Source organism: Pelodiscus sinensis, chromosome 9 (genome assembly GCF_052426305.1).
Source record: "Pelodiscus sinensis isolate ZL-2025 chromosome 9, ASM5242630v1, whole genome shotgun sequence".
NCBI lineage: Eukaryota > Metazoa > Chordata > Testudines > Trionychidae > Pelodiscus > Pelodiscus sinensis.
Genome location: NC_143060.1, coordinates 2,175,034 through 2,192,952, shown reverse-complemented (window position 1 = coordinate 2,192,952; position 17,919 = coordinate 2,175,034).

Genomic DNA, 17,919 nt, shown 5'->3' with positions numbered 1-17,919 from the left:
AGCCCCGGGCGCCTGCCCAGCCCAGCCAGAGGTCGGTAGCGTGAGGCGGGTCCCTGCAGGGTCCCCTAGCGGCTGCCTGGACATGCCCCACCCACAGAGTTAATGGCCCCCCAGGCATCTCGGCTGGGCCAATGAGCCCTCGTTCTGATGATGTAATGCTTCCTGCAGGGTTCCCATTGGTGGCTTGCGTTACAATTGATTGTCTCTGACGCAGTGGGTGGGGTTCAGAGCTGGCCCCGCCCTCTGTGGGTAAGGCGGGTGGAGCTCCGCCCCTGGGCGGGGTTAATCCAGCCTCACAAGGGTGGGTGTTTGATTGCCTGGCTTGCTTATGGCCCCTGCACCCTCATGCTGCGTGTGCGCGGGTGGCGGGACTGAGGCTGAGAGCGGCTGGCGTTCCTGGCACAGGCCCGGGCATCGCTCTGGCACCTGTTTACACCCGAGGAGCCGTGCTCCGTGGGCAGCCTGTGACTCCATGGCAGGTTGCGCCAGGCTCATTCACAAAGGGAGCCGGCCGTTCTATCCTCGTGGGACCAGGGCTCCCTCTGCATTGTTTTCCAACTGTGTGCAGAATAAATTTTGTTCTGTGCACCAAGGCAGGTGCACCTCCGCCAGAAACACAGGCTGCCGGCGGGGGGTGCTCTGCCAGTGCACTGGGCAGCATGTGACTCTTTTCTGGGTGGTCGCCCAAGCGCTCAGCTGGCAGGGAGCCCTGCTTGGGACGTGAATTCAGAAGGGAGGCCAGGAGCTGGCAGACTCAGTGGGTGTTCATGGGCACCCTGCCCACACCTGGTGCCTGGTCCCAACATGCCCCTAGCATGGCTGCCTCTGGCTCCCGGCTCCCAGTGGGTTAGAGGGAGCCCACGCTGGGCTCAGAGCTTGCTGCCACCCCCAGCTGGACGGGGAGTGGACAGAGTACCCTCCTCCCCCTACGCTGGGACGCAAACCAGCCCCCCCCCCGCAGCCTCCCGCCTCTGCTTTGTGCTTCAGTGCCTGGGTCCCACCACGGTGCGGAGAGCAGGACTAGAATGCTTGTCCGGGGGCTTCAAGCCCAGAGCCAGAGACCTGCCGGGTCCCTCAGCGGCCCCGCCCAGGCCCGGAGCTCGGGGAAGCACCGGGGTTTGGAACCAACCCTCTCCGGCCCCTTGGGGTCTGCCCTTGGACACGGTGCCCGGCTGGCCCCGGGACGCCAGCAGAGGGGTGAGACCCAGCGGCTGCCTGTGCCCTGTTGTGGGGCCGGGTGCCTGCCATGCTCTGGCCCTTTCTCCCGCCCGGCCCTGCTTTTCTCCCCGGGAGGCGGCCGGGCCAGAGGTGTCTTGGGAGGCATCCCGGGGGAGCTGGACTTGGGTGCTCCGAGGCCTCCCTGCCCCACGCCCCGGGAGAAGGCCCCGCTGCAGGCTGGCTGGAGCGAGCTGCACGGAGCAGGGAGGCTCCAGCCAAGCCGTGACTCAAGCCCCAATCTCACAGAACAGGTCTGGGGCTGGGGCGCGCACCTGCCCCCGCACATGAGGGGAGCCGCTCCCGCCCGGTCCTGCCTTTCCCAGCCTGCCTCGCCGGCTCCCGGCCCAGGGCGCGGGGGAAAGGGCCCGGCAGCCCATGCAGAGGGTGCCCGTGCGTCGTGCCGGAGCCGGGCGGGAGGGGCGCAGGGCCCAGGGCTGGGAGGTCGGACACAGACCGGAGAGGGGCCGAGAGAGGACAGCCCCTCACCCTGTGCCTAGGCCTGGGGTGGGTAAGGGGAGTTCTCCCCCACTCAGACCCCTCCCCAGAGCCCCACCCACGCAGTCAGACTCCTGCCCGGGAGCCCCAGGCGTGGCACAAGGTGCGAAGCCAAACGCCGCCCGGGAACCTGTCCGTGCCATCACCACTGCCGCCTCTCGCCACCGAGCTTGGAGCGCCTCAAAACACGGCCGACGGGTCTTTGCCGTGGAGCCGGCGGTCTCTGAAGGTCCCCCCTTCCTGCCGGGGGGTCTGGTGCGCTCGGGCCCGGGGGGCCCTTTTCCTCATCAGCTGTGCGGCCGTGGGGGGCTGTCCCGGGTCACCTGCTGGACAGAGACGGGGGGGTCTGTGGACGCAGCAGGGACGGAGGAGCCATGGGGGAACCCGGAGGGGATGGGCAGGAACACGTGGGCCGGCTGCCAGGCTCAGGCGAGGAGCGTGGGGACGAAACCGGCAGAACTAGAAAGGCGGATGAATAATCCAGTTGCCACACAGCTGGCGGCAGAGCCGTGGTGGGGTCATTCCGGCGGCTGCGTGCTGGCTGGGGAGGGCTCAGCCCGTCCAGGAAAGCCAGGCGAGGGAGAGGGAGGAGAGGCCCAGCCTTGGGTGGGGAAGGTGTCCCCCTGCCCTGAGCTGGAGACGGCAGAGGGAGGCAGCCTGGCGGGGTCTCTGGGGAGGCTAGAAAGCAGGAGGAGCAAAGCGGATGCTGTGGTGGGCAGGGGCTTGCCACAGACCCGCTCACCGGACCGAGAGGGGGCTGCGGGGCTGGGCGGGAAAGGGGCCTTTGGGGAGGCAGCCATGGCGAGGGTTGCCAGGTGTCCGGGGTTGAACCAGACAGTCCAGTATTTGAGCTTTGTCCAGGAAGCCAGTGGAGACAATCGGACTGAGAAGATGGAACTGCCCGGTGTGTTCTAACTCGGCTGTCGTGTGTCATGGCAAGTGTTGAAACCATCTGGCAACCCCAGCTGACAGCCCTTGCGTGCTGCCGCCCCGCTGTTCCCCTCCATCCGGGGCAGGCCTGAGGACGGGGGGGTGACGGGGGCTGCCCCAGGCCTGGCGATTCAGAAGGGCCCAGGAATCCTCCCGCCACTGAGGCAATGACGATGGTACAGGATGAGATGCAGAGACAAAATGTCTCAATACTTTAACTGACTGCGTCTTGGAGCAGCTGGGACAGGGACCCGCAAGGGGAGAGGCAATTCTCCATTTAGTCCTGAGTGGCGCGCAGGATCTGGTCCAAGAGGACCGCTGGGAACTAGTGACCATAATATAATAACATTTAACATTCCTGTGGTGGGAAGAACCCCGCAGCAGCCCAACACTGGGGCATTTAAATCCAAAAGGGGGAACTATGCAAAACTGAGGAGGTTAGCTCAACAGAAATGAAAAGGTCCAGTGACTAAAGTAAAATCCCTGCAAGCTGCACGGACACTTTTCAAAGACACCATAATAGAGGCCCAACTTAAATGTAAACCCCAAATTCAAAACCATAGTAGAAGAACTAGAAAAGAGCCACCGTGGCTTAACAGCCAGGTAAAAGAAGCAGCGAGAGATAAAAAGACTTCCTTTAAAAAGTGGAAGTCCAACCCTAGTGAGGCAAATAGAAAGGAGCAGAAACACTGCCACGTGAAGTGTAAAAACACTTTCTCCACACCGGTCATGATTTTCTAGGCCTCAAAGTATCCCCCCTCTTTAGCCGTCTCCTTTCCAGGCTAAGCAGTCTCAGCCTTTTTCATTTCTCCTCCTGCAGAAGCTGTTCTGGACCCTTCCTTCCTATCATTGCCTTCACTGTCCTTTCCCCCATTTGAAACTCTCTTTTTTGAGTGGAGGCGAGCGGCCGTTCACACAGCGCCCGAGGAGGGGACGCAGCAGGGGTGTCACGATCCCGTCTGTCTTCGTTCTCGCTCCCTTTCCTAATGGCTCCCAAGGTGCCGTTTGCTTTTCACACGGCGGCTGCGCGCGCAGCGGCTGGTTCCAGAGAGCTCTGCGCAGTGACTCCAAGAGCTGTCTCTCGAGCCGGAACAGCTCATTTCGACGCCACCCTTTTCTGTGCAGAGTGGGGATGGGGGTTTCCAATGCGTGTGACTTGGCATTTATCAACACTGAACTTCGTAACGCTTCGCCATCTGCTTCAGACGCGCTCTCCCGAGGAGTTTCCTATGAGCTCCGCACTTTGCCATCTCACTCTTCCGCCTCTTTTCCATATCAGAGCTATGGAATATGCTGGCTAAGTCCTGGCACACACTCCAGACGACACCACTAGTCACCTCTCTCCATTGTGAAAACCGACCACTTATTCTGACCATTAAAAGGGTGTCACAAGGAGGAGGGAGAAAACTTGTTCTCCTTGGCCTCTGAGGACAGGGCAAGAAGCAAGGGGCTCAAACTGCAGCCAGGGAGGGTTAGGTTGGACATTAGGAAAAATTTCCTGCCTGTCAGGGGGGGTTAAACACTGGAATAAATTGCCTGGGGGGTTGCGGAATCTCCACCACTGGGGATATTTCAGAGCAGGTTGGACAGACGCCTGCCAGGGCTGGTCTAGACTCTAGACCAGTGTTTCTCACCCTTTTTTTAATAAAGTACCCCTTTAAAAAAATTGAAAGTACCCCCAGTACCTACAGTTTTCAGACACACCTTTTTTTTTCTACCACTGCAACACATTCGTTTAAACAACGTAATCGTAGCCAGGTGGGCAATGAGATTTTTGGGTGTAAAAAGTACAAAAATAACAAAGTGCTGTAAAACTTAACACGACCATTCCGTTTTCCCCAAATGTCAGTGGTGTTGGCGTACCCCCCCGACATCTCTGGAGGACCCCTACAGGGACTTGTACCACTGGTTGATTCTATGATTCCTGCCCTGTGTTTTCTGTCTTTTAGCCTGTTACTGATCCAGGGGAGACCCTGAAGCTTACGTCTTTGGAGTGGGAACTTGTCAAAGACTTTCTGAAAGTCCAGCATCCCGTCCACGTGTTTGCGGACCCCCGAGAGGAATTCCAGTCGATGGGTGAGGCGGGATTTTCTTTTCACCGAAGCTGCATTGACGCTTCCCCGGTAAATCCTCCTCATCCACAGGGCTGTTGATTCTGCCCTTCGCCTGCTACTGGAGTTAGGCTTAGGGGCTTGTGATCGGCCGGTTCTCTCTGAGCCGCTCTCCAAGACTGGTGTCACGGTAGCTACCTGCCAGCCAGAGGAGCTGTCCCGGAAAAGTCGGCCAGTGCCTGGGCGCCGGCGCGTGGCCGTTCCGCTGGGTTTGGCCATGTATTTCTGCTTGTGCCGGGGAGGCGGGTGGCGGCTGGTGCAGTCTCGTTGCCTTTATTGCGCGGGCTTGTGCCTGGCATTGCGGCCTGGGGTCCCTGCATTTCTGGTTCCCACATCGGGTCTCTGCCGGCTGTTGAGCCGTGCCTCCCCCGTCGGCGTCTGCCCTTCGGCGCGCTCCCTGCGTCGCCCCACCGCGCTTTGGGAAGCCGACTTTTCGCCGGCTGCTCAGTGCTCTCGGCTGGCCGCCGGCTTCGTGGATAGGGACGTGCTTGGGGTCTGAAAGAATTCTTGCTATTTCGGAAGAGCTTGGGGGTGCAGCGGTTGGCTGGAATAGCAGGGGCTGGCGGCAGAGCTGGGCGCTGGCAGGGCTGGAGGGGCGGGTCGCTGGACGGGAAGAGAGGGGGCAGGAAGGCGGAGGGGCGGGAATGAGGGCACCAGCCAAGCTGTGTGTGGGGAGCCCTGGGCTGGCAGTGTGTGTGCGTGTGTGTGTGGTTTGAGCATTGGCCTGCTAAACCCAGGGCTGGGAGTTCAATCCTTGAGGTGCCATTTAGGCATCTGGGGCAAATCTGTCCGGGATGGTGCTTGGTCCTGCTGTGAGGGCAGGGGACTGGATTGGATGACCTCTCGAGGCCCCTTCCAGTTCTAGTTCTAGGAGATAGGGGTGTGGGGGTGCGTGCACGTACACGCAGAGGGGTTTCATGGAACCAGAGCTCTGATTTCCTGCCCCAGGAGATGGGTGCCCCTGGAATTTCTCAGAGGGGGCGGGGCCGTGCTGGGTGGGGGGGCAGTGGGCACTAGATCTCATCGAGACTCTGCCACAGGGAAGCAGGTGGCTGTTGGCACCGGGGGCCTGGCCTGGCCTCGCCACCCCTGCCTGGCAGCGCTAGCCAGACACTGCAGGGCAGAGCAGCCAGGCTGGCCACGTGGACCAGGTGCACACGGGGTTCCCTGTCCAGCCAAGCTGCTGCTGTGGATTGGGAGACACGCCAGTGCAGGCTGCAAGCTGCCAGCCTTCCCCGGCACCTGGGGAACTCCCTGAGGCAGGGCCCTGGCACCACAGGAGGGCACAGGACACATTCTGTGGCGGGGCCCCTCCCCACGCAGCAGCCTGTGCCACAGCTTAATGATTTGCCCCTGGGCCTTTGCCCCATCCAGTCCCGGGGGCTGGCGGAGGGGTGACCTGCCTGTCCCCAGAGCGACCTCAGCGCCCGGGCGGGCGGCTCATCCCCACTTGCCCAACGCCGGGTGAGCGGCTCCGAGTCACCGGCCCACGCAGGCTATTAGAGCTTCCGACTCCCAGCCCTGGCTCCTGTGCCCAGCTGTGGCGGGCCTGGCCGGGCCTGCTGCATGTTCCTCATTCCACCTGCCTCTGAGTCACCAGGGTGCACTTTGCCTGGCTCTGCTGGCCGGGAGAGCTGGTTAGCCAGCCCATCCCCTGCTGGCCACGGAGCCAGCCTGGCAGCACGAGAGGCTCCGGCTCCGCACTGCCCATCTCACCCCAGCCTGCACCCTGGGGCACCCACAAACCCGGCCCTGGCAGCCCGCTGGGCACAGGCTGCTCGCTGGGTGGGCTCCTGGCCCCGGCTCCAAGTCTGTGTCCTTGCACCGTGGCTCCCGTCCACCCGTGTCACGAGCGCATCGGTGACCAGTGGCCCCGCAGCCGCCCCGCAGCCGCCCCGTCCGTCTGCCCCCGCTCGGCGCCAGCGGCTGATGGAGAGGGCGACCGGGGGCCCCGGAGCAGGGGCTGGGCCTGGCCACTCAGCCACTCGGGCGGTGGAGGATAAAGGGGGGGTGGATCTCCAGGGCATGTGTGCGGGGGCAGGGCTGCAGGGAGCGGGGGCTACTCCACCCGCACAGGGAGCCCCCAGGCGAAGGCGTGGGCGGGGGCTGGGCGGAGACGGCTGTTCTTCTGGGCGCCTGACAGCCCACTGCTCGGAGCCGCCCCGGGGAGACTCCTGCAGGCCCAAGCGCCAGGCCCCCGCTGCCTGGGCGTGCCGGAGACCTGCCAGCTCTGCCATGGCACAGAGCTCCTGCCAGCGGCTCCCTGGCACCCAGGGCTTCAGCCCGGCCCAGGCACGGACCCTGCAGCTGAGCCCAGCCCCAGGAGCCGCACCAGTCCCCCCGCTCCCCACTGCGTGTGGGGCCACGAGCCGGGGGACCCCGCAGGAGGGAGAGCGAGCTGGCGGCAGGGGGACCCCGCAGCAGGGAGAGCGAGCTGGCGGTAGGGGGGACCCCGCAGGAGGGAGAGCGAGCTGGCGGCAGGGGGACCCCGCAGGAGGGAGAGCGAGCTGGCGGCAGGGGGGCTGAGCTGGGCAGGTCCGTGGCAGGGCTCCGGGAGACCCTGCTGCAGGGAGACCACAGGCCAGCCCGTCCCAGTGGGCCCCGGGGGCTGAGGCGCGTTACACCCGGACCCCGTGGCTGCTGGGCTGGACGGGGACTGGCCCCAGAGCCCCTCTCCCCGCCCACAATCCCGCAGACACACGTGGGGCTGGGCGCCGCCCTCGTCACCTGCCTCCGGCCTGGCCTCCAGCCCGGGCCTGTTGGATCTTGCACCCGGTGCCAGCTTGGCAGCTGCTCCCTGCCCATCCGGCCAGGCCGGTTCCCCGGCTCCCAGTGCCTGCTCCTCCCCCCACAGCATCCAAGCCCTGCGCACGGGCCAGACGGGCTCTGCCGTTCCCCCGTGGCTCCCGGGGGCCTGCCCGCAGGAATGCCGGCCTGGCTCAGCGCCCCGGGCCTGGCTCAGCGCCCCGGGCCTGGCCTCCATCCAGGGCATCACTGATGGAACGGCTGCAGCCGGGGAGCAGGGGGAGCGCCAGGGGGCTTGCTCCTGGGGACCCGTCACAGCGGGCTCCTCACGCCCCAACCCGGCTTCCATCGGCCTGTCTCAGAGGGGAGCTGCCCCCTCATAGACCCATGGAACCCGAGAGCTGGAAGGGACCCTGAGAGGCAGCGAGTCCAGGCCCCTGCCCCCACGGCAGGACCCAGCACCAGCTAGACCAGCCCTGGCAGGCGTGTGTCCAACCTGCTCTGACATATCCCCAGGGATGGGGATTCCACAACCTCCCTGGGCAACCTATCCCAGTGTCCAACCACCCCGACAGGCAGGAAGTTTTTCCTCATGTCCAACCTCAACCTCCCTTGCTGCAGTTTAAACCCATTGCTGCTTGTCCTGTCCTCAGAGACGGAGGAGAACAATCCCCCCCCCCCCTCCTTGTGACCCCCTTTTAGATACCTGCAAACGGCTCTCGTGTCCCCTCCGTCTTCTCCTTTCCAAACTGAACACGCCCAGTTCCTTCCGCCTCCCTCCCAGCTCCTGTTCTCTGGGCCTTTCCTCATTCCTGTCGCTCTTCTCTGGACCCTCCCCAGTGTCTCCACATCTTTCCTGAAAAGCGGCGCCCAGCACTGGACACAAGACTCCAACCGAGGCCTGATCAGCGCAGAGCAGAGCGGACAAATCACTTCTCCTTTCTTACGCACAACACCCCTGTGCTGGTAGTGCCCCTCCCCGTGCAAGGGGCCGTGAAATCACCACAGTGTCTGTGCTGGCACTGCCCCTCCCCGTGCAAGGGGCCGTGAAATCACCACAGTGTCTGTGCTGGCACTGCCCCTCCCCGTGCAAGGGGCCGTGAAATCACCCCGTGTCTGTGCTGGCAGTGCCCCTCCCCGTGCAAGGGGCCGTGAAATCACCACAGTGTCTGTGCTGGCACTGCCCCTCCCCGTGCAAGGGGCCATGAAATCACCACGGTGTCTGTGCTGGCAGTGCCCCTCCCCGTGCAAGGGGCCGTGAAATCACCACAGTGTCTGTGCTGGCACTGCCCCTCCCCGTGCAAGGGGCCATGAAATCACCACGGTGTCTGTGCTGGCAGTGCCCCTCCCCGTGCAAGGGGCCGTGAAATCACCACAGTGTCTGTGCTGGCACTGCCCCTCCTTGTGCAAGGGGCCGTGAAATCACCACAGTGTCTGTGCTGGCACTGCCCCTCCCCGTGCAAGGGGCCGTGAAATCACCACAGTGTCTGTGCTGGCAGTGCCCCTCCCCGTGCAAGGGGCCGTGAAATCACCACAGTGTCTGTGCTGGCAGTGCCCCTCCCCGTGCAAGGGGCCGTGAAATCACCACGGTGTCTGTGCTGGCACTGCCCCTCCCCGTGCAAGGGGCCGTGAAATCACCACAGTGTCTGTGCTGGCACTGCCCCTCCCCGTGCAAGGGGCCGTGAAATCACCACAGTGTCTGTGCTGGCACTGCCCCTCCCCGTGCAAGGGGCCGTGAAATCACCACAGTGTCTGTGCTGGCACTGCCCCTCCCCGTGCAAGGGGCCGTGAAATCACCACAGTGTCTGTGCTGGCAGTGCCCCTCCCCGTGCAAGGGGCCGTGAAATCACCACGGTGTCTGTGCTGGCACTGCCCCTCCCCGTGCAAGGGGCCGTGAAATCACCACAGTGTCTGTGCTGGCAGTGCCCCTCCCCGTGCAAGGGGCCGTGAAATCACCACGGTGTCTGTGCTGGCACTGCCCCTCCCCGTGCAAGGGGCCGTGAAATCACCACAGTGTCTGTGCTGGCACTGCCCCTCCCCGTGCAAGGGGCCGTGAAATCACCACAGTGTCTGTGCTGGCACTGCCCCTCCCCGTGCAAGGGGCCGTGAAATCACCACGGTGTCTGTGCTGGCAGTGCCCCTCCCCGTGCAAGGGGCCGTGAAATCACCACGGTGTCTGTGCTGGCAGTGCCCCTCCCCGTGCAAGGGGCCGTGAAATCACCACGGTGTCTGTGCTGGCAGTGCCCCTCCCCGTGCAAGGGGCCGTGAAATCACCACGGTGTCTGTGCTGGCAGTGCCCCTCCCCGTGCAAGGGGCCGTGAAATCACCACGGTGTCTGTGCTGGCACTGCCCCTCCCCGTGCAAGGGGCCGTGAAATCACCACGGTGTCTGTGCTGGCAGTGCCCCTCCCCGTGCAAGGGGCCGTGAAATCACCACGGTGTCTGTGCTGGCAGTGCCCCTCCCCGTGCAAGGGGCCGTGAAATCACCACAGTGTCTGTGCTGGCACTGCCCCTCCCCGTGCAAGGGGCCGTGAAATCACCACGGTGTCTGTGCTGGCAGTGCCCCTCCCCGTGCAAGGGGCCGTGAAATCACCACGGTGTCTGTGCTGGCAGTGCCCCTCCCCGTGCAAGGGGCCGTGAAATCACCACGGTGTCTGTGCTGGCACTGCCCCTCCCCGTGCAAGGGGCCGTGAAATCACCACAGTGTCTGTGCTGGCAGTGCCCCTCCCCGTGCAAGGGGCCGTGAAATCACCACGGTGTCTGTGCTGGCAGTGCCCCTCCCCGTGCAAGGGGCCGTGAAATCACCACGGTGTCTGTGCTGGCAGTGCCCCTCCCCGTGCAAGAGGCCGTGAAATCACCACAGTGTCTGTGCTGGCAGTGCCCCTCCCCGTGCAAGGGGCCGTGAAATCACCACGGTGTCTGTGCTGGCAGTGCCCCTCCCCGTGCAAGGGGCCGTGAAATCACCACGGTGTCTGTGCTGGCACTGCCCCTCCCCGTGCAAGGGGCCGTGAAATCACCACAGTGTCTGTGCTGGCAGTGCCCCTCCCCGTGCAAGGGGCCGTGAAATCACCACAGTGTCTGTGCTGGCACTGCCCCTCCTTGTGCAAGGGGCCGTGAAATCACCACGGTGTCTGTGCTGGCAGTGCCCCTCCCCGTGCAAGGGGCCGTGAAATCACCACGGTGTCTGTGCTGGCAGTGCCCCTCCCCGTGCAAGGGGCCGTGAAATCACCACGGTGTCTGTGCTGGCACTGCCCCTCCCCGTGCAAGGGGCCGTGAAATCACCACAGTGTCTGTGCTGGCAGTGCCCCTCCCCGTGCAAGGGGCCGTGAAATCACCACGGTGTCTGTGCTGGCACTGCCCCTCCCCGTGCAAGGGGCCGTGAAATCACCACAGTGTCTGTGCTGGCAGTGCCCCTCCCCGTGCAAGGGGCCGTGAAATCACCACGGTGTCTGTGCTGGCAGTGCCCCTCCCCGTGCAAGGGGCCGTGAAATCACCACAGTGTCTGTGCTGGCAGTGCCCCTCCCCGTGCAAGGGGCCGTGAAATCACCACGGTGTCTGTGCTGGTAGTGCCCCTCCCCGTGCAAGGGGCCGTGAAATCACCACAGTGTCTGTGCTGGCAGTGCCCCTCCCCGTGCAAGGGGCCGTGAAATCACCACGGTGTCTGTGCTGGCACTGCCCCTCCCCGTGCAAGGGGCCGTGAAATCACCACAGTGTCTGTGCTGGCACTGCCCCTCCCCGTGCAAGGGGCCGTGAAATCACCACAGTGTCTGTGCTGGCACTGCCCCTCCCCGTGCAAGGGGCCGTGAAATCACCACGGTGTCTGTGCTGGCACTGCCCCTCCTTGTGCAAGGGGCCGTGAAATCACCACGGTGTCTGTGCTGGCAGTGCCCCTCCCCGTGCAAGGGGCCGTGAAATCACCACGGTGTCTGTGCTGGCAGTGCCCCTCCCCGTGCAAGGGGCCGTGAAATCACCACGGTGTCTGTGCTGGCAGTGCCCCTCCCCGTGCAAGGGGCCGTGAAATCACCACGGTGTCTGTGCTGGCAGTGCCCCTCCCCGTGCAAGGGGCCGTGAAATCACCACGGTGTCTGTGCTGGCAGTGCCCCTCCCCGTGCAAGAGGCCGTGAAATCACCACGGTGTCTGTGCTGGCACTGCCCCTCCCCGTGCAAGGGGCCGTGAAATCACCACAGTGTCTGTGCTGGCACTGCCCCTCCCCGTGCAAGGGGCCGTGAAATCACCACGGTGTCTGTGCTGGCAGTGCCCCTCCCCGTGCAAGAGGCCGTGAAATCACCACGGTGTCTGTGCTGGCACTGCCCCTCCCCGTGCAAGGGGCCGTGAAATCACCACGGTGTCTGTGCTGGCACTGCCCCTCCCCGTGCAAGGGGCCGTGAAATCACCCCAGTGTCTGTGCTGGCACTGCCCCTCCCCGTGCAAGAGGCCGTGAAATCACCACGGTGTCTGTGCTGGCACTGCCCCTCCCCGTGCAAGGGGCCGTGAAATCACCCCAGTGTCTGTGCTGGCACTGCCCCTCCCCGTGCAAGAGGCCGTGAAATCACCACGGTGTCTGTGCTGGCACTGCCCCTCCCCGTGCAAGAGGCTGTGAAATCACTGTGGGGTCTGCGCTGTCTCTATTCTGCCTCTGCCAGCAGCACTGGCGTGCACCAAACTCCCTCCCCCAGCGCAGTGCTCACTGCCCGTGCAAACAGGCCGGTGTCCTGGGGCCCCACAGCTGCTGCCAGGCAGGGACACCGTCGGCTTCGGAGCAAGTTCCCCACTTCGTGGAAGCAACGCTACTGAGTGTGCAGCCAAGGTGCAGGAATGCACCGGGTGATGGAGCCATGCATGTGGGGAACAGAGCCACGCGTGGGGGGGATGGAGCCACGCACTAGGCGATGGAGCCATGCAGTGAGCCATGGAGCCACGCACCGGGCCACAGAGCCACGCATGGGGGGGGGGGTGGAGCCATGCACCAGGCGATGGAACCACGCACTGGGCCACAGAGCCACGCATGGGGGGGATGAAGCCATGCACCAGGCGATAGAGCCACGCACCGGGCCACGGAGCCACGCATGGGGGGGATGGAGCCATGCACCAGGCGATGAAGCCATGCAGTGAGCCATGGAGCCATGCATGGGGGGGATGGAGCCATGCACCAGGCAATAGAGCCACGCACCGGGCCACGGAGCCACACATGGGGGGGATGGAGCCATGCACCAGGCGATGAAGCCATGCAGTGAGCCACGGAGCCACGCATGGGGGGGATGGAGCCATGCACCAGGCAATAGAGCCACGCACCGGGCCACGGAGCCACGCATGGGGGGGATGGAGCCATGCACCAGGCGATGAAGCCATGCAGTGAGCCATGGAGCCATGCATGGGGGGGATGGAGCCATGCACCAGGCGATGGAGCCACGCACCGGGCCACAGAGCCACGCATGGAGCCACGCACCGGGCCCTGGAGCCGATTAGACCAGCCAGTGCCCAGGGAACGTCGCTCCAGTTTGCAAGCCAAGTGCAGCCAAACTGAAGCCACTTTTACAGCGAAAGCACAGACCCGCTTGGGTGGCAGTTTGAATCCCGGTTTCAGGTCACACCTTAGCACCGCTGGCGTGAGCTGCTGGTGCGGACAGGCCCTTGGACCCCCAGCGCCGGGGACCGGAGGGGACGAGATGGGACCAGGTTCCCAGTGCATTTCGGAGGCGCTGACGTCGTTTCGGACGATGGGCCCCTGGACTTCCCAGCTTTTCCCTTGTGCCCTTTAGCCCCTGGGGCTGACTGCATGGCCCGCAGGCTGCGACCGGCTCCGATTGGAACAGGTCCCAGCAGCAGGAGGGACCCGGGGGATGGGCAGGCCAATTAACCCGGGAGCTAAATGGCAGGTTGCAGGGCGGCCAGCCCCTCCCCTACCTGTCCGGCTGCAGGTGGGGCCTATTAAAGCCCCGCCCCCTGCTGAGCCCAGCACTAGCCCGGGGTCAGACCCCTGCTGGGCCCCACAGCCGAGGCCTGGGCTGCTGGGCAGCAGGAATCCGGCTCCCCCGCCCCACTGGGGCCGAGGAGGGTCTGGCAGCGCCAGAGGGGCCGGTGGGTTGCAGCCCCCGGATGCCTGATGCAGCTGGCAGGTCGGGGGGCCCGGGCACAAGGATCAGGGTTGCTGGCACGCGATGCCCAGCCGTGGCACCTGCCTGGCCGCCAGCGCTCGCTCGGCAGCTCCCGGGCGGGGCCTGGGGGCAGAGGCTGCTCTCTGCCCCCCAGCGGGGCTGGCAGGTCGGGGGGCCCGGGCACAAGGAGGCAGGGTTGCTGGCACGCGATGCCCAGCCGTGGCACCTGCCTGGCCGCCAGCGCTCGCTCGGCAGCTCCCGGGCGGGGCCTGGGGGCAGAGGCTGCTCTCTGCCCCCCAGCGGGGCTGGGGGTGGCCCGGACGAAGGGCCGGGAGGGCGAGAGAGGCGACGCCCTGGGGTGACCGGTCCCTGCTTTTCCAGCCCGGCCCCGGGCGCCTGCCCGGCTGCCCCCAGCCTGCCTGTGCATCGACAGGGGAGCTGATGTGGGGCCACAGGGATGCAGCTGCGCTGAGCCCCCCCCGGCCCTTCCAGCCAGTCACTGCTACCCACCGGCCCCTCTGGCCGGGTCCCCCCGCGCTGCCAGGCCCTCCTCGGCCCCAGTGGGGCGGGGCAGCCGGATTCCTGCTGCCCAGCAGCCCAGGCCTCGGCTGTGGGGCTCAGCGGGGGTCTGACCCCGGGCTAGTGCTGGGCTCAGCAGGGGGCGGGGCTTTAATAGGCCCCACCTGCAGCCGGACAGGTAGGGGAGGGGCTGGCCGCCCTGCAACCTGCCATTTAGCTCCCCGGTTAATTGGCCTGCCCATCCCCCGGGACCCTCCTTCCGCTGGGAGGGGCTGGGGCAGCAGGAGCCTGATGAAGGGGTGGGGGGGCGATTAGCTGGGCAGGGCGTTGCTGGGTCATGACAGGCTGCAGGGGCCTTGGCTTCTGCCTCCCCACCCCCAGCCCCGCCGAGAGCAGCCCAGGGCCCCACGGACGGATAACGCCCTGCCCCACACCGGCCCCTCCACCGCGCCGTGATTGCTGGGGCCAGGAGAGAGCCCCGAAGGGGGTGTCGGGACGGGCGGACGGACGTGGTGTGCGGGGACAGATGGACGGAGGGACCCTGCCTCTCCCACAGCTCCAGTGGGCGCCGCACGCCCTGGGCACCTGGTGGGTCTGTGGCCGCTCTCAGGGTCCCCTGGGGTAGGAGTCAGGGCTGCAGCCACCTGCCCTCTGAGCTACGCTGGCTCCCCCAGCCCTTCCCCACAGTGCCCAGGAACCTCCCAGGCTGGCACACGCCCAGGCCAGACAGCAGCCCCCCCCCCGAGAGCTGGGCGGGTCCCAGGCCGAGGGTCCCCCGGCCCGGCTGGGTGATGCCTCCCACAAGCAGCAGAGTCAGGCGCCCTCCAAGGGCCTGGCCGTGCCGTGGTCCCGCGCCCGCCGGGCTGGCCCAGCCTGGCCACCTGCTGACCGGGCAGAGGCTTCGCCCGCGTCTGCCGCTAAACTCCCGTCTGCGGGGAGCCCTGGCTACCCAGCCCTGCCCCGCCCCCCATCCGCCGAGTCCCCCAAAGCAGCCCCCTGGCCTTGGACGGGCATCCCCGGGCAGCAGAGCCAGAGCCTGGCAGAGCCGTGCCTGCTGGATTCCCCCCGCCCAGGTAACACACAAGATACACGGGGCGGGGCGGAACCGGCGGCCAGGGCAGCGGGCAGTGCCAAGTGTTGGAGCCACCAGCACTTCGGGACACGGACTCTCCTGCTCCGTGCATATGCCTGCGCGCATGCAAGTGTGTGTGTGTGTTCATGCATGCATGTGAGAGCATGTGTGCAAGCACGCAAGTATGTGTGCCCAAGTGTGCATGGGTTTGTATGCACATGTATATGTGCATGTGTGTGCACTTATGTGTGTATGTAAGCATGTGTGTATGTGTGCGCACGAGTGTGCATGTGTGTGTGTGTAAGCATATGCACATATGTGCATGTGCTTGTGTGTGTGCATGTGTGTGTGTGCATGACTGTGTGCACATGCATGTTTCTACACAGGGCACTTGCAGACGCCGCACACAGCCCAGGCTGCCTCGGGTGACAGGGCCCTGGGGACTGGGAGAGCTGGCTGGTTTGTGGTTCCCCACGGCCAGGGGCCGTGTGTGTGTGCGTGTGTGTATGTGTGTGTGCACAAGTGTGTGCACGCCCTGGGCCGCCCTTGCCCACACACCTCCCTGGGCGGTTACCCCTCCCCTCTGTCAAACTGCTCCGGAGAAACCACGGACTGGCGCAGTCTGCCCCACGCTGCTTCAGCTGAGCCCAGCAGGACCTTGGTGCAGCGGGGCCCCACGGCACAGCCGGGTGCCAGGGCTGGAATGTGGGGGGCTGACATTCCAACTAAGAACATGGGGTTCGAGCTCTCCATCATCGATCTCTGCTGAGGAAGCCGCTGCTCAGCCACCCACCCACCCACCCACCCACCCGAAATCTGCCAGCACAGCACAGTAGGGGCCACGCTCCACCCCAGAGGCAGCTGCATTTCAGCGATAGCTGCAGAGCATCCCCATTCCCGGAGGCAGCCCTCAGCTGCACTGATGCAGAGGGGCGGCCCAGGAGCTCCCGTGCCCAGGACGAGCTGGCGCAGTGTCCTCCGGCCAGGGCTTTGCCATGGGAACCCGGCTCGGGCACCTGTTTTTGTTGCTGGGTTTGCTCCCCTCCCACTACTCCGCCCCCAGGCCAATCAGCTGGGCTGGGCAGGGCACCCGGGCAGGACCAGGCGTGGGTGCCCAGGGCCCCGCCCCATGCCCGCTAGCTGCCACCCTGCCTGGCGCTGCACAAACATTCCCTTGCTCAGGCCAGGGTAAATATTATCACAGGGCAAACAGTGAGTCAGCCCCTTTGTTCCAGGGGAGCCAGGGACCCGGCCTGTCCTCCGGCTGCTTAATGGCCCTGCAGCTGCAGACCGGCAGCTACTTATTAACCTCGGGCTGCAGCTGGCGTGGGGGGCAGCGTGCCAGCGGGAGCAGTTTGCCAGCGCAGCGCAGGGGCAGCGCGCACATAAGGGAAGCCTGTGGCTGGCGCTCGTGCCTGTACTGCATGGAGGCCCCCGGAGAGCCCGTGGGACAGACGGACACGGCCCTGAGCCCCTGGCAGCCAGCACGCGGCGCAGCCCCGACGCACAACACGCCCAGTGGCAACGGCACGGCAGCCGCTGCAGCGTGGAACAGGCCCTGCCCGTCCCCAGCCTGGGCCCCAGACTGCCGGGGTGCCCGGCTCGCCCTCTGACAGCGCCCAGCGGGGGCTCGCTCCTCCCCGCCCCGCCAGGCTCAGCCTGGCACCAGACCAGGGGAGCCGGCTGCACGGGGTGTCCGGCTCAGCTTTCCCCGTTAGCACACCAGCCAGTAAGGCCAGGCTAGCGGGGGGCAGGAGGGAGGGACTGACTCTTCTGCCCCACAGCGAAGCCTGGCCCAGGGCGGGGGATCAGCCCATGGGGGCCTGAGGCCACAGGAGCTGAGGGGCAGGGCTCTGGCATCACACCCCTGTGAGCGCTGGCTGGGGACGTGCCCCCTCCGCCCTTGGCAGGCGGGCAGGAGCGTGGCCCCTCCCGGGCCGTATCTGGATCTGGACACGGCTCTCAGGCCTGAACTCTCCAGCGCCGGCACCACCCGTCCCGAATGCACCTGCAGTGGCTGCTCCGTCCTTCCCCAGGGCCCCAAGTCCCGACCCAGGGCTGAGGGTGGCACCTGCCAGGCTCCAGGGGGTGGCTCCGTCCCGGCCAAGGGGAGCACCAGCATTTGCAAGGGGAGGGGCCAAACAGCAGCCCGGGACTGAGGACGCATCAGAGCATAAGAACCTAGGAACAGTCAGACCCAAGGTCCATCCAGCGCAGTGTCTGTCTGCCCCAGTGGCCAGCGCCAGGTCCCCAGAGGGAGGAAACCGAACAGGGAATGATCAAGCGTCTCTCTCCTGCATCCATCTCCACCCTCAGACACACAGAGGCTGGGGACACCCTTCCTTACCCAGCCTGGCTAATAGCCATTGATGGACGTAACCTCCATTAATGTATGTAGCTCTTTTTAAAACCCTGTTACAGTCCTCGCCTTCACAGCCTCCTGCGGCAAGGAGTTCCACAGGTTGACTGTGCGCTGTGTGAAGAAGAACTTCCTTTTGTTTGTTTTAAACCTGCTGCCCATTAGTTTCATTTGGTGGCTCCTAGTTCTTATATTATGGGAACAAGTAAATGAGGGTATGTCTACACGACAGCACTAATTCGAACTAACTTAATTCAAATTAGTTAATTCGAACTAAGCTAATTCGAACTGGTGCATCTAGACCTAAAAACTAGTTCGAATTAGCGTTTTGCTAATTCGAACTAGCAAGTCCACACTGAGTGGACCCTGAACTGA